The sequence below is a fragment of the Anastrepha ludens genome, chromosome 5, assembly GCF_028408465.1.
Source record: "Anastrepha ludens isolate Willacy chromosome 5, idAnaLude1.1, whole genome shotgun sequence".
Taxonomy (NCBI): domain Eukaryota; kingdom Metazoa; phylum Arthropoda; class Insecta; order Diptera; family Tephritidae; genus Anastrepha; species Anastrepha ludens.
The window spans coordinates 93907138-93932225 of NC_071501.1; the positions used below are offsets into that span (position 1 = coordinate 93907138).

General features: G+C 30.0%; 1 protein-coding gene across 2 annotated transcripts in view; it reads left to right on the plus strand.

The window, feature by feature from the left end:
- LOC128863019 (uncharacterized) overlaps positions 1–25088 on the plus strand; it is a 263898-nt gene that overhangs the window by 84936 nt on the left and 153874 nt on the right. For both annotated transcript variants that reach the window (XM_054101903.1, XM_054101904.1), the window contains one exon: positions 15385–15413. The gene's annotated coding sequence lies outside the window, so the exon portion shown is untranslated. The remainder of the gene's footprint in view (positions 1–15384; positions 15414–25088) is intronic.

Sequence of the window (25088 nt, forward strand, 5' to 3'; positions counted from 1 at the left end):
TTTCAATTTATTTAATTTATTTCTTTATTTTATTTTTTATTTTTATTTGACTTCTTTTAATTTAAAGTATTATTTCATTCAAAGTTTTCTATTTTTTTTTAAATTTATTTTATGTTATTCTACTGAATTAATTTAATTTAATGTAATTTTATTTTATTATATTTGAATTTATTTAATTAAGTTTTTTTTTGGTATTTTATTTTTTAGTTTATTTCAATTTATTTTTTTTTATTCTACTTAATTTTACTTTATTTTACTTTGTTTGTATTCCAATTTATTTTATATTTTAATTCTAATTTTATTTTTTCGTTATTATTTCACTTTATTTTATTTATGTTTCAACTTTATTTTTGATTTTTATTCCAATTTATTTTAGGTTCTTCTACTTTATTTTATTTTATTATTTATTTAATTTTATCTTAATTTATCTAATTATTTTTCGGTATTTTATTTTTTAATTTGTATTTCACTTTATTTTACTTTATTCTACCTAATTTTGCTTTATACTGGTTGGTTGGTTGGTTTAAGGGTGACCCCGCATCGGAGTGCCACATAGACCGCTTGCTTTATACTACTTAATATATTTTGATTTTATTGCAAATTTATTTTTTTATAAAATTTTTTTTTATATTTATTGCATTTTTAGTTTTTATTTGAATTTATTTTATTAATATTCTTTACTTTATTTCTTATTTTAATTTAATTTCTATTTTTATTTATATTTTTTTAGTTTTAGTCCAATATATTTTATTTTCTCCTACTTGATTTTAATTTATTCTACTTATATATATATACCTATATATACCCTTTGGGTGTTTGGCCGAGCTCCTCCTCTTATTTGTGATGTGCGTAGTGATGTTGTTCCACGATTCTCCTTAATTAAGTTTAATTTAATTTTTTTTATTTCAAGTTATTTAATTTATGGTTTTGGTATTTTCTTTTTTATTTTATTTCAATGCTTTTTTTCATTTTTACTCCAATATATTTTACTTTATTCTATCTCTTTATTAAATGATTCCATATTTATGAAATCCCTTTGATATTGACTTGTTTTTTGTTGACGGTGTTGGGTGTTTTCTTCCATATAAAAAGAAAAAATGCGAGCATTCTTGCAAAAAATCTGCATAACAACAGAAAGGTCTGACAGTAAAAATTCTACTTCGTAGTGAGTCACGGATATATGCTAAATTATTTATTGATATTGATATATGATAATTACGATATTTGTTAAAATAACAACTGAAAATCGGTAGCGGCTCTATTAACAAGGCAAACGCACAGACAGTCTTCAGTACAAAGGTAGTAAAAGCCTCAAGTACCTTTTTCTGGCGGAAAGAACTAAGAATGTAAATCTTTTTTTCAAAAGTATTGAGCAAAGAAAACCAATAATAATTAATGCTGCATTCAAAAACTCTGGCACCCTATATTGGGTACACATTTTTGAACGCATACCACCCACCAACAAAAACTCGCAAAAACTTCTTTTCATATCGGCACGCACTTGCTTTGGCAATCAATGTGGCTAAGTTTCTGCATGCACGAATGTGTATGTAAATGTGTGCGCTCTCTTGTACTTTTACTCCCAAGCAATTTTCTGTTCAATCTCAGTTCGCAGTGTCTACGAGTACATTGATTCCACAAAGTGAGTGCACTTAGAATTGGAGTGTAAAAAAAGCAGAATGCTATGAAAGGCGTATTAATTTTGTCCCAGAAATTTACACTTCCTGATTGAAGTTTCTATCGGGTGCAAGCAATACTGTACATACATAACTGCCCAGACCCACACACACAAATGTGTGCTTACTCGTACTGCAGATTGGGATAGGAATGTTGCATGGCGCAGCAACTTAGCTGAAGCTCACCACATTTGGCTAAACTGGTTTCATACTGGCCTTTGGCGCTGCAGATGCACGTGAGTACAAACATACATACATACATAAATGCTCACACATAAACCACAAAATGGCAATGAAGCTAGGATATCCATAGACGGAGATTTTGTAGTAGTTTAAGTTTCAGATTTTAAAAGCGCTAGTTGCCATTCCATTTTTGCATCTGCGCTATTTGTACTTCTAACTGCAATGCATGTCGTACTCGTTAGAGTTTTCTTAGAAGTAGAAGTATTGATGTACGTAAGTATGTTGACTGCAACTGACGTTGATTATCATTCCGTACAAGCAAAGTCAAGATGCTGAAAAGTTTAAGGCGAATGTAGATTAAGGCGCTTTATAAAAAGTTTCAGAATTTTCAGTTTTGTACACTTTTCAATATTTGCACACACATATATACTCACGTTTGGTCATGAGCATTCTCTTTTCTTGCATTTGGTGAAAAAATAAAAATTCATAAAAACTTGAAAAATATCAAAAAATTTACATATGTATTTATTTGTGCTGAACTTTGCATAGTTTTGAGTGACAAAAATTTTACAAAAAAAAAATACGCACACAAAACGTGTTTTTTAAATTTTTTCGCAGCAAGCGAACGCTCAAAATATATGCATCAGTAGATACAAATATCGTACACCGAATCTGAAACTAACAAAAATTTAATTTTCCTCTAGACAAATTTGCCGAATAAATGTACTCATACACATACACATCTCTGCTTCTCGCTATTGAAGTAGCATTGCCCTTTTATAGTCCAGCATTCAATTTGGTTTGGCGGCGGTACAGAATTTTAGAAAAACTAATAAAAATGAGGCGGACAAGAAAGTGACGAGACAACTAAACAGTTGAAACAATCATCGTCACGCTCAACAGATTATGTGACAATTTCTCGGAAAGATTCTTATCTGCAAAGCCTAACTGTAGAGATCTCTGAAGCCTTGATATGCGGTATGCTTCATAATATGCAAAATATTTGATTACACAATTCTAGATTCTGACTGGTATGAAAGATACAAAATACCGCCGCACAGATAAGGAAATATCAACGAGTTTTGTTTTTGTTTACTAGACAACATTCAAACGGCATGAATAATCGTTTTGCCGAAATGGCTTAACGGTGTTGATCATAAACACGGAATTACCTCATAAAGAGGAATGTGAAAGATGTGGTAGGAGTGAATTAGAAGACAGTAAGCAGGCCGAGATAATATAAATCTCATTTACAAGTAAAGAAGAAAAGAGCCGACTTAATGGAAAAAAAGTACAAAAAAAAAAAAAAAAAATTATTGTATAATAATAAAACGAAAGAAAAGAAAAGGAAATAAAAGAAAATAAAGATGAGTCAAGTAGAATAAAATAAACTAAAACGAAGAAGTAAAATAAATATAAATAAAATTAAAAAATATAAATAAAATAAAAATATAAAAGCGAAAGAAAATAAAATAAAGTATAATAAAATAAATAGAAATAAAATTAAATAATTGTATTATGTCGAATAAAATAAAACAAATTGGAATAAAAATGAAAAAAAAAATAAAAAAGATTAAAAAAATAAAAAGTAAAAGAAAGGAAAATAAAGTAAGTAGGATAGTAGTAAGATTCTTCTTATTTATTTTGTTTTTTTGGCGAATGAGGGGCTTAAATCTAATGCATCATCAAGTATCATCAAAGCTGCAATGATATGTCCGCAAGCCAAAACCTCCCTCCCATTTGGAACCGACGCCGACTCTGGAACCGCTTTCGCATTACTTCAGAGTGGCGTTCTATTTTCCTTATTATAAAGCTCTATGGGGCCGCCATAGCCGAATGGGTTGTTGCGTGATTACCATTCGGAATTCACGGAGAGGTCGTTGGTTCGAATCTCGGTGAAAGCAAAATTAATAAAAACATTTTTCTAATAGCGGTCGCCCCTCGGCAGGCAATGGCAAACCTCGTGAGTGTATTTCTGCCATGAAAAAGCTCCTCATAAAAATATATGCCGTTCGGAGTCGGCTTGAAACTATAGGTCCCTCCATTTTGTGGAACAACATCAATACGCACACCACAAATAGGAGGAGGAGCTCGGCCAAACACCTAACAGAAGTGTACGCGCCAATTATTATTATTTTGCTTTTTTTTTATGATCTATGTGCCTTCGATCAGGTGCCTTTTTTTCATCCGGAGAATTTTATCATTGTTCAGCATCTCGTCGATTACATTTTTAGTGGTTATGTGACCGACTGCATTCCCCAGAGTTCAACGTTCTTGTTTCTAACGCATGCATTGGAAGAATGTGTGTTCAGCGTCATCTTCGGATGCATCACTGTATATGCATGTAGAGTGTTCGCATTTGCCTATTTTGAACGTGCACCGAAATCATTTGAGTTGTATAAAAATTGACTTCACCGAATCATCTGCTGTGTCATGTAGTCACGTCTTTTATTAGCGTGGCCGTCCATGCGCCGCATGCTTCGTTAATCCAGCGGTCTTACCGTAGCCCGTTTCATCTCCTATTACGTGCGCTGCAGGTTTGCTAACTCTTTCTTCCATTCCTTCTCTTTAATGCCCACAACTTTTTCCTCTCAAATGCTAGGAAATCTATCGGTATTGAACCGCTTATTACTTAAACAGCTGGCCCTAATACTGTGGGATAGGCAGCCACAACTCTGAGAGCTGCCGTTCGTTGCACCAATGCTAGGAGCTTGCACGGGTGATTTGCCTTTAGGGCATTTGCCCACAGTTCATCTCCGAATAAGAGAACGGAGAGCCACCCATCATTATTTACCGGTAGCCATCATTATTTCGCTTTCTTTGCTGCGTGTTGTATTTGGGACTAGAAAGTTATCATAGTTTTGGGTATAGTCTTATGTCTAGGCAACATTCTTTTGAGAAAGTTTGCATGCTAACTTCTAACGGGATGTGATTCTTCGTTAGAAGCATTAGCTCCGTGTTCTCTGAGGCTAATTTGAGGCCACATGAATCTAGCCACGTGTGTGTTCGTTTCATGACTTTGCTAAGTTTTCTATGAGCTTCTACAAGGTTTCGTGGCGTGATAACTGCGGCGATATCGTCTCCATGTCTGATTAGAAAGGTACTATCGGGCATTTCCATATTGAATATCTCGTCGTAGCTGACGTTCCACAAGTCAGGACCAAGCATTGATCCTTGTGCTGCTCGTAATGTGACGTCTATACATCGAGAACCCTCTGGAGTTTGATGGACAGCTTTGCGGTCTCGTAAGTAGTTCCTCATTATAAGCTGTAAGTATGCCGGAAGTATATAAGACAAAAATGAGGTAGAATAAAATAAACTACAATAAAGTAGTAAAATAAAATGATCTAAAATAAAAAAAAATTGGGTTGGGTTTCCGTATTACCAGGTTTTTCTGACTAAGTTGTGAATTGCTATATTTATTATATAGGTACTTTAAACTATATGTAGATAATAAAGCGTCTGAAAATACTTACGACTTTGATTTTGCTGACCTAGAGTTGTTTAAACGAAACGACCTAAATAATTGCAAATCCTAAAGAACTCTTTAGAAACGAATTACAAATTTTGAAATTTTATTGAATGTAAAAAAATGCATTATTTAAAAAACAGTTCCTTATTTATTTTTATTGCTACAAAAGTGCATATCTGAAAGGTTAAAGGAAAAAGGAATTGGATTATTTTTTGAAATTTGCTCGAGTTAAAAAAAATTTGCTATTACCTTCTACTTTTTTGTTACGAAATAAGCTATATGTGTAAAATAACTTTAAAAAAAGAATTCTTTATAAAAAAAGAAGCTGTTGTACTATTTTCAATGATACTCACTGTAATTAGTAGGGTTACCACCATTATGAATGTTTCTATATAAAAATGATAGGAGTTCCTTTTTATGACTTCATTTTGGCAGGTTGGGGCCAGTAAGATGCTCACATAAACTCCATTGCAATATGTGGTCGTAAGAAATCTTGTCTGCTTAAGAACTTAAAACGGTAATACAAGATGGAAATACTGTTGGAGTAATTTTTTTTATTATAATCTGGTTGATAATTTGAAGATCCTTACGTAAAATTTTCCATGTAGGCGCAGAATAAAGGCCAACAAGTTGAGAACGATGACGAATCGATATTTCAACGTCTTCTTCAACACTTTGCCTACGAATTTCTCGAATAGATTTATTTTCTTTTTTCAAAGTAAATTTCCATAAAATAAATTTGAAAGTGTTGTTTTGACGGTAAACGATTCATGATTTGCCAAACTTTACTGGACAGAAGCGTCAACACAGTTTGCCATTTTTAGCTGCCAAGCCATAGTTATCGATATCGATAGTACTCATACAGCTAAAAAATACTCGATAGTACTCATACAGCGATACTTGTAAACACTAATCTTGCGCTGTTCATGTGAAAAGCTAAAATCCATAATCAGTGAGTTGATGGCATCGCCAGTAGAACTTGCACCGATTTGAAATTTAATAGGCGCCAAATTCACCTTGAACACTTCCTTGTCTACCGCGAAGTCGTTAGGTTGTTGCAAAAAACCGTAATATGCTCAAATTGTTAACACTTCAGTGCAATAGTACGCCAAATGAAATAACTCTGCTGTACAATTTTTATTACTCAGTATTTTTCTTCCACCCACTGCTTGTGCTCCCACTCAATCATGAATCACCTATCATTTCTAGTTAAATGATGAAAGCCAAATAAACAGTCATAAAAAGTAAATGGCGAGAAATGCAAAATAATATTTTATTCAATTATCCGTTTTTTCTTTGATTGCTCGTGAAGACCAAAGACCGACCACACACAAGGCATGACAGGGCAAGGCAAGCCATCATCATCGCCCAGCTGCCTCACGTTTTCAATACAGCCCAATGCTCATGGCTAATAGTTTAATTATGAAAAAATATATGCAAACAAGCTTAAAAACAAACAATGAACGAATACAATGGACGCTCATTCATTTATAGAGTTTCATTCATTGAAAAATTAGTGCATTATGAGCGCTGCCAGCGAAATTTGCTTCTTTGCGTTTTGAGATGCAATTGGAAATTTAATACTTTTATGCGAAAAAGGCGACTGAAAGATGCTGAGCACTAAGTTTGATGGCTTGAGGGGGCGCCGGAGCTCAGTGAATTTTTGGAATTTGGTGATATTGGTGAATGTGGTGGGTCTGTATGCGAGTATTGGATGTTTCGGCATGCGAGTAAACATTGAAACTTTAGAGGGGTAAATTTCAATTGAATATTTTTAGTATAATTATGCATTGGATGTGTGCAAAAGACGCTGATGTGAGCTTAAAAACGGCGAAAATTAAAATAATGAAAAATAAAAAATAAAAAAATAAAAAAAAGGATGAAAAAAAATAATTTTGTTTCTTATTTTTATATAAATATAAGAAAATAAAAAAAAGTTTTTTGGAATTTTTTAAATTCCATTTGAGTATCTTTAGTAAAAGCATGCATTGGATGTGTGTGCAAAAACTGTGAACTTAAAAACGGCGGTAGTTAAAATAATAAGAAGTTTGAAAAAAATTTAAAAGATAAAAAAAAAATAAAAAAAATAAAAAGGGTTTTGTTTTAATTTAAAAAATTAATTTAATTAAAAAATTTCGTTTGATATTTTTAGTAAAATAATGCATTGGATGTGTGTGCAAAAAAGATCAGCATAAAAAATACGGTAATTAAAATAATACAAATTTGAAAAAAAGCATACAAATTTTGTTTTATTTTTAGTAAAATCATGTATTGGATGTGCGCAAAAATGTGAGCTTAAAAAGACAATATTTAAAATAATAAAAAAGTTGAAAAAAGAAAGAAAAAAAATATAAAAATATTAATTTTCTTATTTTTAGTAAAATCATCCATTTGATGTGTGCAAAAAATGTGAGCTTTAAATGGCGGTAAATTAAATAATAAACAATTTGGAAAAAAATATTAGTAAAAATTAGTAAAAAATATTTGCATTTCAGTTTAGCTCATACTTTTTTTGTGCCCCACTACGTAAAAGCATTTAAATTATTTTGCACTCAACTAAATAATACACAACAGCGGGGCAAAATTATAAATCGAAGCCTTGAACTTGATTTGGCAGCTGCTTTTCATCTGAACTTCTCAACGAGTATTAAGCATGCGAATTTATTATTTCAATTACGGTGACTGCTACGCGCTTGGGCGCCTCTCAAGTATCTAACGCCGTCGCAGGCCCGGCCGCTGCTGGTGCACACGTTTTATGGCGTTAATCTTTTAGAATTTAATTTCGCAGAACATTGAAGCAGAGCCATAAATAAGCCACTTCCTGTCGAAGAAATCGAGTGTCTAGCGAATGCAATCCAATGCGATGAGCTTGGCCGCTGCGGAGTGAGTGGGTTGTGGCGCGCGCCAATTGAAGCCGATTGAAGTGTGCGACAAGCGAGCCCGTGGAGTGTAAAAAAAGTCTATATATTTATATGTTGTCTAAAAAAACTTGCTTTTAAGCACGTACATATGTCTGTATGTGCGCGTGTGTATACACCAGATTAACTTTGGCGAATCATTTAGCGTCAAACAACTTGAGTGGCGCTGCTAATTTGTTTGTTCATGTAGCGCTGCCCCACCGCCTCTTCTTCTAGCTATGTATAAATATATGTATATGTCGGTAATATAAAGAAGTTCAAGTTTTTGTTCTATTTCGGTATTTTTATTCGCAATTTCAGTTCTCCCATTTTGGTTGGTGGTTAAACGAAAAAAAAGTATTTGATGGCCGTGTGTGTTGGTTTTAATTAAAATCGTAGAAAAGGCGTACAATTAATAGAGCTGCGTGGCTGTTGAAAAGAAAATTGCAGCTCAAACAGGAGTGAGTGTGTATATGTATGCTTGCCAGTACCAAAAAACGCGCGGAAATTATGTGTTAGCGTTGACATTTCTGGCAGTTAAAACCATTTTATAGTCGTGCAGACCAACAGCGCCATTCAAAGTAGATTTCCATGATAACACATAAACTCATATGTGTGTGTATTTAGTATGTATGCATAATACGTACAATATGTATGTATATGTATATTTACGTATATATGTATCTATGTATTTGTTTATACATGTATGCGTTTACGAGTATATGGTGCGTGTACCAACCTGCTTGGAAAGCGCGAACTAGTGAAGTTAAACCCTTAGTTCAGTGGAAATATAAGTTTCTGGGAATATTTTTATTTCATTTTTAAATTTTTGTAATTTTTTGAATTATTTTTCAGAATTTTTAAAGCATTTTATTGAGAATTTTCGAAGTAATTTTATATTATTTTTAATTTTTTTTCTCTTCTGAGTTTCCAGGATTAAAGGTCTTTGGCTTTTTAATTTTGTAATTTTTTTTCAGATTTTTAAAATTTTTTCAAGGAATCTAATATTTTACTTAATTTTTTATTCGTTTCTGAATTTTTGAAAACAATTTTTTTTTTATTTACACAATTTTTAATTTGATCAATTTTCTCTAAATGTAATATACAAACAATTTTTTTATTCAAAAATTTTTAAAAGTATTTTATATATTTTTTCATTTCTTTATTATTATATTATTTCATTTAATTTCGAGAATATTTTGTTTGATCATCAAATTATTAAATTTTGTAAATTTTTTCAGAATATTTAATAAATTTTATTAAGATTTTTTTTTTAATTTTTAGAAACCAATTTTTTTTGATTTACACAATTTTTATCAATTTTTTCAAAGTGAGCAAACATTTTTTTACTGAAAATTTGTTAAAAGAATTTTATACGTTTTTTCATTTCTTTATTCTTTTCTGAATTTTCGATAATATTTCCTTAATCATTAAATTTTAAATTTTGCAAATTGTTTCAAAATTCTAAAAAATATTTATTAAAAATTTTTTAAATAATTTAATTTGCTTGTTATTTTTTATTCTTTTTTGAATTATCGGAAATATTTTGTTTTGATGCTTAAATATTTTTATTTTATACATTTTTTGAGAACTTAAACATTTCTTTATTGAGAGTTTTTCAAAATAATTAAAATTTGTTTGCTATTTATTTTGTTCCTTTCTAAATAATTTTTGTTTAAGTTTTAAATTTTCTTATTTTCATAAATTATTATTATTATTTATAGGGGATATACACAATATAACTTAATTAGCTGGCTACATTTTTCATGAATTGTTTCAGAACTTCAAAAAAAATCTTATTCAGAATTTTGGAAGGAATTTAAATGTTTCAATCTTTTCTGAATTTTTGAAATTATGAGTTTTGCGAGTTTTAAATTTTTTCATTTTACTAATATAATTTTGCAGATTTTAAATATTTTTTAATGAGAATTTTTTTTTAAACTGAATTGTTTTCTTCGTATTCCGAGAATAATTTCTTTTGATTTTCAATATTTTTTTTTAATTTTTATAACATCTAAGAATGCAAATATTTTTTTGAGAATTTTTCAGAAAATCAAATTTTTGTCTTCAGCCTTTTATTGTTTTCTGAATTTTTGAAAATATTTTTTTTTTTGATTTTTTAATTTTATAATTTTATTCAAAATTTTGAAAAGGTTTTTATAGAGAATTTTTCAAAGAATTTAATATTTTCTTAACGTTTCCATTCTTTTCTGAATTCTCGAAAATAATAACTGTTTTGATTTTAAATACATTTTTTTTGTAAATTCTATGTAGAATTTTTCAAAGAATTTAATTTTTTTCATCATTTTTTTTTATTTATTTCTGATTTTCTGAGGTTAATGTTTATTGATTTTAAAATTTTTTTAATTTTTTTATAGTTTTAGAAATTTGCTTCACTGAGAATTTTTCAAAGTATTTAATTTTTTTTCTGGTTTTTATTCTTTCAGAATTTTAAATTTTTTCAAAGAGTTTAAACCTTTCTCCTTTTTTTTTGAATTTACGGGAATATATTTTTTTGATTTAATTTTATAAAAATTTTCGGAGTTAAAAAAATAATTTAATTTTTTTCTTATTATTTTAGTTTTTACTGATTTTGCGATAACAATATTTCCTGATCGTAAAATTTTTTGATTTTTTCAGTATTTTAGTATTTTTTTTTTGAGAATTTTTGAAAGAATTTAGTTTAATTTAAGTTATTTTTTCTTGATTTCTAAATTGTTTTAGTTTTATAAACTTTTTAGAATTCAAAAAAATATTATTGTTCAGAATTTTCTAAGAATTAAATTTTTTTTCTCATTTTTGTAATCTTTTCTGAATTTCCGAGAATACTTTGTGTTCTGATTAAAACTTTTTAATTTTTAAAAATTGTTCCAAAATTTGTTTTTGCTGAGAATTTTGAGAGGCATTTACTTTTTATCCATTTTCTTACTCTTTTTCTTGGTTTGGCGCCCGTTTTTTTTCAAATTCTGGAAGCTCTCTAAGGGCAAACGTTTTGGCGATGTATTTTGAACCATTGTATATATTTCTGTACGATTTTGAAAAACAAAAACTTAACCATTAATTGTTTGCTTTGTTTTCAACCATAAACAGCTCTTCGCATTAGAACAAATTCTGACACTTTCTGGCCATTTCTTCTAAGCTTACTTGAGTTACAGTGAATTTTCTTCCTGGGTATTTTTTTGATACATGAATAAATGTCTGTCCTCCAATTACTATATTTAAGTATCCTTTGAACGCTAAATGGCAAGAAAGGGATATTCAGCCAAGAGGAATGGTATGTGCGCAAGGGTTGGGATCGTAAATTGCCACATAAATGAGGAGCGAAATACATACACACTTATGGTCTTTCGTACGTGCAGTCCACAAAAGGCAACCACAAGAAAGAAATTAAATGCGTTAATGTTTTATGGTTATTATGACTATAAAATATAGGTATGTAGATTATTTTTGGGGCCAAAATGAAGGGTTTGACTGTGAATTATGGGCGGTGAGGGTAGCGCAAATGATTCAGGAAGAAATATTTCAGAGTATTCCAAATGAAATAGAAGAGGATATCTAGCACAAAAGTAATACATTTTGGCAAATATTTTATTTTTGAAATAGAATTTTATAGTAATTTTAAATTGCTTGCTCGCTTATATTATTTTTATTATGATTTATATGGGATATACAATACCTATAACCCTAACTTAATTCGCACATTAGCCACTGGGGCCTTCGATGCTTACAAAATATTTTTATTTTATATTTTATATTTTATATTCTTTATTTTAAATAATACTCGTAATGGAACGGGAAATTTCTAAAAAATATGTGTATTGTAATTTTTTTTTTTAATTTGATATTGGCCTTTCTGATACTTTTAAATTATTGGTTCGCTTTTGTGTTAGTCAATTCGGAATAAATTTGTTAGTCGATTTTAAGTTGACTCTCCAATTTTCAAGACGAACTGAGTCGAACTGAGGTTCGAATTTCTTGTTCATTTGTGGCAAAGAGTTTTATTACTTTACTTTATCACTAGGACATAAAAAATTTCAATTTATTTTTCGTAAAAATTGTTTTTATAAAGTAGCTTTTATTGGGTAAACATTTTATTTAATAATCTTAAATAATAAATTGATCTTTTAAATAATAAAAAAACACCAAAAAGTAATTCAGATTTTTTAATTTTCGAAATTTTGTTTTTATAAAATAGATTTTCTTGTGTAAAAATTTAATTTAAAACTTATTTTTTAAATAATGAAATAAAAAACAACAGAAAACAAAATTTAGAAAATGGCTTAAAAGTTTTTTTTTCTAGAAGATTCGCTTATAAAATATTTCGATTGCGCACACATCTTAGGTAAAGATAACTTTTTAAATACAAAAAAAAACAAAAAAGTTGTTAAATAAATAAAAATTAAATAAATAAATTTTAAATAACATTTTTTGGAAAAATTTGTTATAAAATGCATGAAAAAAATTTATTTCAGTACTATTCTTAAATAATAAAATAAAAAACAACAAAAACTTGCGTATTTAGCAAAGTTTTGATATAAAATAGCTTTTTTGCTTTTAATTTAAGCAATAAAAAGCAACACCAAATAATTGTATAAAAAGAAAATTAAAAGAATAATTAAGTTCATTTCTTGAAGAAAATTTCGCTATAAAATAGCTTTTGTTGCGTAAAAATTTTATATAAAGACTATTTTTTAATAATTCAAAGCAAAAAAAAAACAAGAGAATGACAGAAATTACATAAAAAGAGAATTAAAAAACCATTTTAAACTGAAATTTTTTAATAGAATTTTGTTGTTGTTTTGATTTTAGTAAAAATTTGATTCTCTAGAATATTTTTTTTGATCATTAAATTTTGTAAATTTTTTCAGAATTCTAAAAAAAAATTATTAAGTATTTTTTAAAGATTTTAGTTTGTTTCTTATTTTGTATTCTTTTATGAAGTTGCAAACATATTTTTCTTTCTGAATTTCCGAGAAAATTTTGTTTGATCATTAAATTTTGTAAATATTTTTAGAATTAAAAAAAATAATAAATTTTTTAAAGAATTTAATTTGTTTCTTATTTTTTATTCTTTTCTGAATTTTCAAAAATATTTTCTTTTTTGATACACAATTTTTAATTTTATCAATTTTCTAAAAATGTACAAATTGTTTTTTTGTTGAAAATTTTGTTTTCATATTTTTCAATAAAAATTTTTTTTAGTATAATTTTATATATTTTCATTCATTTCTTTATTCTTTTCTGAATTTTCGAGAATATTTTTTTTTATTATTAAATTTAGATTTGATTTTGATTTTCATTTCTTTCTTTCTAAATTTTCTAGAATATGTTTTTTGATCCTTAAATATTTAAATTTTGTAAATTTTTTCCGAATTCTAAAAGAAATTTTATTAGGAGTTTTTTAAAGAATTTAATTTGTTTCTTAATTAATTAATTAATTCAATATATGGAAAATAACAATAAATTATTATTTTACAATTAAAAAAAAGGAGCACTAGCTGCCAGGGCTTACGGCTCAAATTTGTTCCTTATTTTTTATTCTTTTCCGAGTTTTCGAAAATATTTCTTTTTTCATGTTGAAATTTTTAATTTTATAACGTTTTTGAGAATTTAAAAATTTGTTTATTGAGAATTTTTCAAATTAATATAATAAAAATTTGTTTACTAATTAGTTTATTCCATTCTGAATAATTTTTGTTTAAGTTTTAAATTTTCTTATTTTCATAAATTGTTTCAGAACTTCATAAAGAATTTTATTGAGAATTTGTCAACGAATTTAAAGTTCTCAATCTTTTCTGAACTTTCGAAAATAATTTTTTTTGTGATTTTTTAAGTTTTTATTTTACTAATTTTACAGAATTTTAAATAGGTTTTTAATGAGAATTTTTTATAAACTTAATTGTTTTTTTTCATAGTTTTATTCTTTTTCGAGAATAATTTCTGTTGATTTCCAAATTTTGTTTTAATTTTTAAAATATTTTAGAATGTAAATATTTCTATTTTTGGGATTTTTTCAGAAAATCAAATTTTTGCTTGAGGTTTTTATTTTTTTCTAAATTTTTGAGAATATTTTTTGTTTTTTGATTTTTAAATTTTATAATTTTTTCACAATTTACATAAATTAGAACAGAAATTATATAAAAAGAAAATTAAAAACATTTTAAACTTAAATTTTTGAATAAAATTTTGTTGTTGTTTTTTTAGTAAAAATTTTATTTTAAGGTTAGTTTTAAAATAATAACTCAAAGAAAAGTAATTAAGTAGAAAAAAATGAATTTTTTAATTAAAAAATTTTAAATTATTTTTATTTTATTTTAAATAATAAAAGAAATATGTTTGCTTTTATAAAATAGCCTTAACGGCGTACAAATTAAATGGAAAAGTAGTCAAAAATTGAATTAATTATTTTAAGAAAATTTTATTTTAAAAAACTTTCGATCTGTAAAAATTTTATTTAAAGACGATTTTTTAAATATTGAAATAAAAGCAACAAAAAAGGCATTAAATGGAATTATAAATAATTTTTTATATTTCCAGTTTTCATTCTAAATTAAATTTTTTTTTTAAATAATAAAATAAAAGCAGCAGAAAAGGAATTAAATAGAGAATCAAAAAGAAAAATAAATTTATTTGTTTAAGAAAGTTTTGTCATAAAATATAATAAAAGCAATAAAAAAAAATTAAATATTGTAGAACTATGAATATTTTTTTATTTCAAAATTTAATTTAATTTTTAAATTTTCAAAAACAGTTTTTAAACAATATAGTACACGCAACAGAAAAGTAATTAAATAGAAAATTAAAAACAAATTTGAAACTTAATTACAATTTTTTAAATTATTATTTTTAATTAAATTAAATTTAACAACAATCTTCGTAGTTTTCATAAATCGCTTAGCATCAAACAATTTTTTATTAACACTTCTGCACATATTCTAATATATATATAACATATGTATTTATCATAATTTGTTTTTACATACATATTTCAAAGTGAATACAAAATTTTAAATCTGAAATATTTTATTGGATGTAAAGCTTTGGCTTTACGAGTAAAGTTCTAATAATACACTACCACTTGTATTAAAATAATTTTGTAAATATAGTTACTTAAAATTTTCGAAACATTATTAAATAACAATTTGCTTTATTACAGGTCGCTCCACATATCTCACGTAATTTTGAGTAAGTACTCTTCTTTAATTTTTTTTTCTATATACTACAACCTGCGACAGCAAAAGTTATTCGGAAAAAACTTCAAACGCGCGTAGGTGCATATAGATTTTTATAGTAGCACTGCGTACTCACCTTTTTATTTTCTCATCAATTTTTTCTTCTAGCTTTTAAGCATCACGACTTGTCTACACAAAATTAATAGCAAATACCCGACCTGCATTTCACATTTCAAGAGCTGCTTTATTAAATTCTCTTTCCAAGTGGACGAGGATACTCATTTTCGTATAAAACATTTATTACTTACACCTTTTTAAATGAAATTCGCTATTTTTATTGCACACCCTTCATTTTATCTCCCATTCTCGAAAAAGGAAGTAAAGTGCAGCAGTCAACGACGGCATATCACCGCACACCAAAATCATCATAAAATCTCTGAATTTGTACGCTGCACGTTTATGAGTTATACATAAACCGCAAAATTAGTTGGGCGTAGGGCAAAATGTGACCAAATGACCACCACCCAGCTAATGGCCATGTTGCTCATTTTATGTTGCTGGCGGAGATGCTAATGACGCGCGGTAATGCCGACGACGTCGACGATGTTTATAAAGCGAATACGGATGTGGGTTCCGGTAAGCAACCACCAACAACTTTTTTCCTCCAAGTTTTCATTATTATATTATATTCCATATGATGAGAGAGGGGTTTGTAATCTGAATCAAATATGTCTTTATGTATGCCGTTGTACTGGGTGCCAGTCTGCTATTAAAAGTTGCAGCCGAAAGTAATAAAGTCGCAAAATTGTAGAAAAGTGAAGATCATTTATGCATTGCGCTACTTTTGACCATTTGGCGCATTGACTGGGCAGCCTTTATCGCTTTTTGTGCTGAGCGTGGAGCGCTTTAATTGTTCAAATTTTTATTTTTATTTATTCCACGATATATATACACACATACATACATACATGCGGGTAGATAAGTTAAGCTTTTAGTTTGATTTGCCCGTGAAGGATGTTTGAAATATTGAAGGTTTTTTGCGAGCAGTTTTTCATTTTGGAGAAAACCTGAGTACAAGAGAAAAATCAAGTGAGCCATTTCGACTAATTCATAGATTAAGGAAAATATTTTTTGGATGCAGAAATATTGTGGTTTTATGAACTCTAATTTTCATATTGCTAATGCAGTGTTGTCTCTTGTGGGCGGAAACTCATCATCAGGCAACTTTTTTCTGCCCAAGTGTGGTGTCTGCTCAAGAGAGTGTAATTTGTTCCGATACCTAAGATTTGTTATAGGAAAAAATGTTCGCTCAGGAAAAGTCTAAGTACAATAGAGATGCCCATTTAGAGAGGTGGCACTGCACATGGTAGGGTAGGGTAGGTAAAGCGACAGTCGGTCTTTAAACCAACTTGCTTGAACCGTTGGCTATCCATTTTGAAACCACAGTAGTAGATTACCTGCTACTCCTCGTTAAACCATTCTGTTTTAAGTGCAAACCCGTTTATCTGGCTGACACTTATATCATTGAGGTCATCAGCATCATTCAATAACGACGAGCCAAAGTATCTAAACCTAGTGGCATGCCACTTAGGACAATGACAGAGAAGATTAAAAATCAAATCGCTTAAAAAGGATTCTGTGTCTCACCAATGTGCTCTGGAAGGCATGAACATATTTTTCCTTTCACGTTCATACCAGCTCATATCGAGACAATAATACACATCGAATATAATATTTGATTAAAAAAAAATGCCATAAAAATATATTTCAACTTGGATGGAAACCCTTATAAGCACTGAGTGTTCGCTTAAACATGAGTTCAAGGTCTGATTTGAAAGTGAACGACATTGCAAATATGAAACGACATTCAAGCATTGAAAAATGATTTTTTCTTAAATGCAAATAATTTTCGACACTTTTTATAAAAATTCAAGTGATATAGCATTCATGCTGTATACACTCCTGTATATATTTGTACACATACAGGTGCGAACATGAAAATATGGAGAGGTAGTAACTCTAACCCACAAGCGAGCTTGGCAGGCTGAGAAAGGCTGCAGATGAACAAAACTGATATTACCTTTCATGTGCGATCGACTGTCGCAGCTCCTCCTGTCACTAAGCAGTAACGACTGTAGGCAGCTGATTGGACTGATGACGGGCCACTTTTTATGGGCAAATCACATGGAAAATGGAGATGCCCACTCAGACAGTGCACTCTGCCCAGCTTGTGGAGTGCGGAATTAGAGGGAGGACCACGTTCTGGGCGTCTGCCCGGCCTTCGCTCAAATCAGGCTTGAAGTCTTTGGCATTGATCTGTTAAGAAGCGACCACCTTGGCTCCTTGGCACCACAAGATCTACTTAGATTTCTTCGGAGATCGAAGAAAATTAAAAAGGGAATCCGAGTGCAGTACAATGGATTTAATTGTGTCTGAGTGTTGTATTTGCTAGTCTGTCCCGACACAAAACAAAAAAAACAAAAACGCTCGCATTTAAACAGCTATGGGGTCCAACAGGTAGTCTATTCAGCGCGTCGACTACTTTTTAGTGTAATTTCATGCACGTAAGTTCCTTTTTAAGTAAAAAAAACAGTTTTTGAAATTTATAATAAGTGATTGCGAGATTGCAGCGAATGCCACAGCTTGACAGATTTCACTAAAATTATCAAAAATTACAAGGAATATATTAATATAGGGTTTTCCAATAACAGGTGTTATTTTGAGTAGGATTGCGCCGGAATTAGATGGTATTGATCTAAACAACGTTTATTTTCAACAAGACGCGCTACGTGCCACAAGCAACGAAACCATTGATGTTTTATGGGAAAAGTTTCCGGACCGTGTTATCTCTCGAAGAGGTGATCACAATTGGCCCCCGAGATCTTGTGATTTAACACCTTGCGACTTTTTTCTTTGGGGCCACGTGAAAGAAAAGCTCTCCTCCAACAGCCCATGGTCGATTCAAGACCTTAAAGATGGAATTCGTGAGGCTATCGAGGACATTGGGCAGCGACTTTGCAATTCGGTTATGGAAAATTTCTTGAAAAGGATATTGTCCTGTAAGCGTAGTCGTGGTGGTAATTTGCCTGATGTTATTTTCTACTATTAACGGCATACTTTCCTCTTTATAATGAAATAAACATCCGATCATTTACATTTAAAAATAGCATTTTTCTTTGAATATCAAAATAACACCTCTTATTGGAAAACTCTATATATTGGCCCTATAACAAGCAAAATATACTATATGCCGTCTAATATTTCGTGAATTGTTATGAATAAACTCGCCCAAAACCACGTAAGCGGTTATCGTGCCAATTAAGAAGACGAAGATTATGAGTAGACTAACTGTTGTGTGAAAACCGGTTTAGTACACGCAGAAGAGACGTGCTCGAATAAAGATCTTTCTCCGGAACGCTCGCAAAACTGCGGACGAATGGGGAGAGTCTATAGTAGGGTATCGAAATTTTAAATAGCACGAAAATAGCTCGTCGAATACCAAACAGCCACTTTGGACAAGAAAAATGAGTCTAAAATATCTGTATTGGGACAAATAACATCAACAGTAGACTAATATTTATTAAGGACTAGTGATTTTCTTTGACCTATTTAGGGATGGATGCATCTATTTGGGTATGGCTATAAAATTTTGAATTATGTACAAGGACTAGTGATTTTCTTAGACGAAATCGCATTGCATTGTTGTTTTTGGACATTGGACGCTGTCTGTGGCAGTGATCTTCCTCATTTTGGTTTTGGCCAGTCTAATAGATGGAATTGACTACTTGAGGGAAATTTGATCACTTCACTGCTCAAAGACCTTATCTTTTAAGATAATTCTTATTTTACAAATTTAATAAGAATTTTAAAAGGAAAACTTGAAACTATTTTAGACATTTGTTAATATTCTTTTCATGGAAAATTTTTTTTATTTCAAATGATAATTTCGACGATGTAGTGTCCAGGTAGGAGCTTTGAACAGGGTGGGGCAAAATAAATGATCAAATTTTGTCTTTGAATTACATTTTTACTAAATTTTTTGTGTGGTGGAAATTTTTATTTTGGCCTCTACGCGTCCCATTCATCTTGCGTTTGAAATACTGCAGGTGTCTGGTTCACATGATTGACTTAGGACGCCGTTTACCAAAATTATAAATCTTCCGATAGGGTGATCAATTTTGTGCCACCTTATATTAACACTAACTTACAATATGATTTTTAGAATTGTGCAGTTTTATTACAAGTACCGAATATAGAAAGTTACTAAAAAATACCCATAAAAAATATTAAAAAAAAAAATAAATTAAAAAAAAAAATAAAATAAAAAAAAATTTTAAAAATATAAAATTTCAGATTAACTTTACGAGCCCAAAACAAAAACCATGAAAATACTCATATGTAAAGTATAATTCAGCAAAAAAAACTATTTTGGTGTTCTTAATTATATGCCCACAACTGTATCATTAGATTTTTTCATTTCAATTTCAAAAATGATAGGCACGTGCCAACGGCTTGAAAACAGAAATATGCTCGTGTAATTTCAATTTTTGCATATTTTTTATTTCATTGCTCACTGTATTTTATTATTTTTTTTGCTTTTGTTATTCATTTAAAAAGCTTTGCATTGCAGTCGCTGTGATTCACATGTAAATCGAATTCATTTGATGCGCAATAAATGTGCTGAATTTTGTTACACTTTATCACGAACCTGCTTGTATGTATGTATGTACAAGTCGGGACTGTGCAATTAATTTTTTATTACAAAGAAACTCTGTTACGAATAAAACTATATGTGCACGTATGTATGTACGTATTAGATGTATGAATTTACATATCGATTTGCGATGCCTCATCAACACCGATTCCTCTTACCTGCTGGAGCAATTCAATATTTTAAGTTATCTTCCAATTCTCAGGCCTTCAGAATTGCCTTCTGGAGCAATTGATTTGAGGTGGCTTCTGAATTGCAGACATACCCACTAGATTGCCCCTCCAATATATGGGATGAACAAAAGTTTTTTTCGCTCTTAGCCTTTTTCGGAGGGATCAACTTTTAGGAATAAAATGTGTATCAAAAATAGTTTTCTCTAGCGAAAAATAAATAAATAAATAGTCACACTAGATTTATTTGAAAAAAATGATCTGAGAACGACCCTGTTACTTATCGTTCAATAACTCTTAAACTGTCAATTTTAGGTGGTTCGTGTGAATAGGTGTTTTTGTTAAAAATAAGTAAGGAATATTCCTTTTAGTTACGATTCCGGCGTCCGACTGAGTTTTATTTGCGCAATGAAAGGAAGAGTTTTTTTCAAAATCCTTTCGTTTAAATTCCTTTGAGTGATTCTCATGCACTTTTAAGAGGTCGAAAAAATTTTCTGAACACATCGTAGGATAGAGTATTAAATGTGAATATATTTGAAAAAAAAAAAAAAACATACCGACAGTTAGCTATTGTAAAATAAAATAGTTTTTTACATTTGATTGTTCTAATGTACAGGGTTGTTTATATTCGACGGACCCATCTGGCAGCCTTGTATCTTTTGACAGAGACGTCAGACCGCCGACAAACCTCGTCGATTGGAATGGGCCCAAAGAGTCATCGCAATCCGTCGGGTTCGTCGAATATGGGCAACCCTGTACATCCGCCTGCGACCCATATCGATCGTCACGGCTTTGCCTATTTATTTATTTTTTTTTATAATTTCAATTATGTTTTCTTTAATATAGTTCATAGTACAACAAGAACTTTGTAAAAAATTATTAAAAATTCGGTAAATTACTTTTTACTACAATTAAAAAAAAAAAAAAAAAAAAATGCAGTATGCATGTAAAAGAAAGTATGCAGTTTCATATATCATTGAATTTTGATATCATAAAGTGCAAGTTTCAAGTGGTTCATAAAACGCGTTGATTTTGGACATTTTTTTCTACTGACGGAGTTTGGTGTTTTCTTCTTTTTGAAAATGTTGTGCAGTAGGCGTTAATAGAGAAAATGCACAAGACTGTGTCCGAAAAAAAATCTCAAAAATCAGTCTGATTTTTTATTAACTTGAAACTTACACTTTATTGAAAGTTTGATGAAAATTTGTAGAATTTTTACAAATTTTATATTTTATTTTAACTCTGAACTCAACAAACCTGCAGATGATTTCGAAAATTTTAGCATTATTGCCTGCCTGTCAGCAAATTCGTTATTACAAACTGATTTAAACAATCTATCCTAATGGAAAATAGAAAAAACTGTCGCTTAAAGTTCGAAATCCCATTGCCTCTTCTAATAACATTTCTAATGCTCGTCTTTCTGCTGTAAAAGGAGATTCAAATATAAAATAGGTGTTTTTTTACTGCTGATTCTCCTTTATCAATCACATTAAGTTTATTATTTCTAACGTCTATTTCAACTTGCCAGAGACTTTATGTACGAGGCATGCATGTGGTTATATCCTAATACAGCAGGATCGCATAGTTATACCGCTAATTACTCGGTCGACGTTGTCCTCTTAGTAGAAACAGGGTGCGCCATGGGAAAGTGCAGGTTGTCGGTTAAGAAAAAGAGACTGTATATGACATACCAATGTTTCTTACATCTCAAATGATAGCTATGTAACTTTTATTATGTCTCGTTTTTGCCTAATTTTAGTTTTTGAAAAAATCCACAGAGTTAAGTTTTGTTTAGATGCTGGTGTTTTTTATTTGTTATCACCAGACCAATCTTCTAGTGTTAGTAAAAACTTACTGGGGCTTTGAAATATTCTATGACTCTTTGAGTTCTCTCATAGAATTGTATAGCCATTGCTTTTCGGCTAGAATATTATTTTCTGTAACACTATCAGGCATCCCGTACAGGTATCCCTAAATTGGAGTGCCCTTGATTTCATCTTCTAACACTAGCGGGTGACAGCGGGCCCCTTACCTAGGTAGGAAGGTGAGGTGGCTGTCGCAATGATACACTTAAACCTTTCATAGGCCCATTGTGAAACCACTGGAACTTATCCTTACCCAAATAAACGCAAATATTTTTTTCATTCTCTTAAACATTTTTTTGAATATGAATATCTTAAAAAAATCTAAAATTCCAACTTCACGTTGTCAGAGTCACATTTTGTGCAACTTCATAAAAATTGTATTGATTTGTGAAATTTTTGACAGTTCTTTGACCTATTTAGGGATGGATGCATCTATTTGGGCATGGCTTTAAAATTTTGATAGCATTTACCATAAGCAGCTCAAGCCCATAGACGTTACATGACAAGGTTTCGTCATCCGAAGCGAAATTGGAAGATTTTCTTCCGCTGTTACGTCATTGGAGACTCGGCAGCAGAACTTTGCCTCTCATTTCACTCATATTCGCACAATCATCCAAGCAGTTGTTGTTCAGACAGTAATGAACTGAAGTGAGCGTAGACTGTGTTGATTTTTTTCGTATATCACCAACACAATCTTAGTATTTTCGTAAACAAACCGCTGTTATAACACCGGTTACATCAGCAAATCAATTTATGATGTTGGCTACATTTCTGCATTCTATACAGCGTGGCTCAAGCCAACCTCGTTTTATGCCATATCAGCGTGAGTACGTTAAAGGAGTTGTTTAAAGGCAGTACTCAGAGAATATTTGTAGGAGTTACTGACCTCTGCCTCATAAATGTCGTATTGTTTAAATGCGCTCTTAGGGAGTAGCAGAAATGCGTAGTTTGAAAAGTTGAAAGATAATTGTGTGAATATGTCATACACTCTGTTGAGCAAAAAATCAAATACTTTTGAGTTTAATGGTGAAATAAGGTACCGAATTTGAAACTAAAATATATATTACAAGGCTAAAAATTTCGCTATTACAAATTCTTCCAGTTTTCCCTCTCTCGGCTATGGGAGGTCATTGCAAGCTTTCTTTAGGAATAAATATACTCACATATATGTATATACACGCAAGTAGGTGAGTATACTCTGCAGTTCAAAGCCAAGCTACTCAGCAAATACTCTGGTTCATGAATTGCTGAATGATGGAAGAAGTCATTCTAGTCCGAGAGTGGTTAAAAATGTACCAGTCCAAAAAAGACAAATTAGAGGTGTTAACAAAATAAATATTCTTTTATTATGTTCTTAAATACCTTTTTTTTGAAATCGCATTTATTTAGTTTCAGAATAAATAAAAATTTTAAAAATGTACCAGTTGAAAACTAACAAATTAGAGGTGTTAACAAAATAAATATTACCTAATTATGTTTCTAAATAACAATTAAAAAATTTTTTTTTTAATTACTTACATTTAGTGGCAGAATAAAAAAAAATTAATTTAGATTAAAAATTAAAAATAAAATTTTATGAAGTCGAACGACAAATTAAGAAAGAAAAAAGAAATTTTAAATATTTAATTCATACTAAATTATTTTTTAAATGTTCTTTTATCAATTTTTATATTCTTGTTCAACTCGTCCAAAACTGGTGATTTTCGTCACAAATTGGACTAGTACCTTCTGTGCCTATTATTAACTAGTTCAGTAAGTGGTATAATGCTGATATAGGGACCGAGTAGATTAAAGGTATGATGCTAATGCATAGGCTGACAATTGAAATAAAAAAAATACCCGTAGCTAGCATTGAAACTGTTACTCGTAGAAGGACAGTTACGGCCTCGTTGGTTTAACTATAGGGTGTGCAAGAGCACAGATTTGTGTGTAGCTGTGCCGGAAAGCAATAAATTTTGTTGTTAGCGGACTGTATTTAATCTGTTTATGAATTTGTTTTTGGTAACTGAACTGGTGGCGACAATTCTAAGCTCTCAAATAAATATTTTATTCATTCATTTGTGTTTCAAACACCTAAGTGCGCCTGAGTTCCCGCAGCAGGCTAATGAATTAGCAACATCTGCAATCAAATGCTTAGAACAGATTAATTTCCACCATATTCGGGGCCCTAAATACTCACCAAAGAAGAGAAATATAATAAAAAATGTAAAAATGAAAATAAAAATTATTTAAAGTTGAAATAAAACTAAAAAAAAAAAAACAAAAAAAAAAAAATAAAAATAAAAAATTAATTACCAGAAGTAAAAAAATAAACTTTTTAGATGATAGATATCCAATTATGTGAAATATTCGCACAAAACTCCAATTCGAACCTTATAATTAAACAACTTTTCAAGTTATGAGCAATAATTTGCTCAAAACTACCGCCAACAACCCTGGTTCTCACGTTCGTGCTCGATTTCCGCAAAATATAGTATCCGCCGCACCTGCGCAAAGAGCAACGAAAAGAAAAAAATACGAAAATAGAAAATAAAAAAATTTCAAGAGCAGACTTGTTGAACACGAAAATAACAAAAAAATATAAATTAAGCGTTTACGCGCTTAGACAATTTACACTAAAAGCGGCAATGATGTCAGAATCACTCAGGCCGTAGCTGAGCGGTCCGCTAATTCGAAGATGCGCCAGGCTACGAAGTGCAGTTGATTGTTGAAAGTTGTTTATTATGATTCGTGTTAAACTTTTCTATAAGTAAATGTACACAAATATAAGTAGGCAAGTACGAGTAAACGACAATTTTCATTGCAAATTAACTTAACAACATGTTTTTCGTTAAACAGAATAATTTTTATAATAAACAATTACTAATGATGCATAATTCAAGCTGATTGTGTTGTTGCTTGTTTAAGTGATTACTTTGCGGTGTTTTACTTTCGCGTTTACT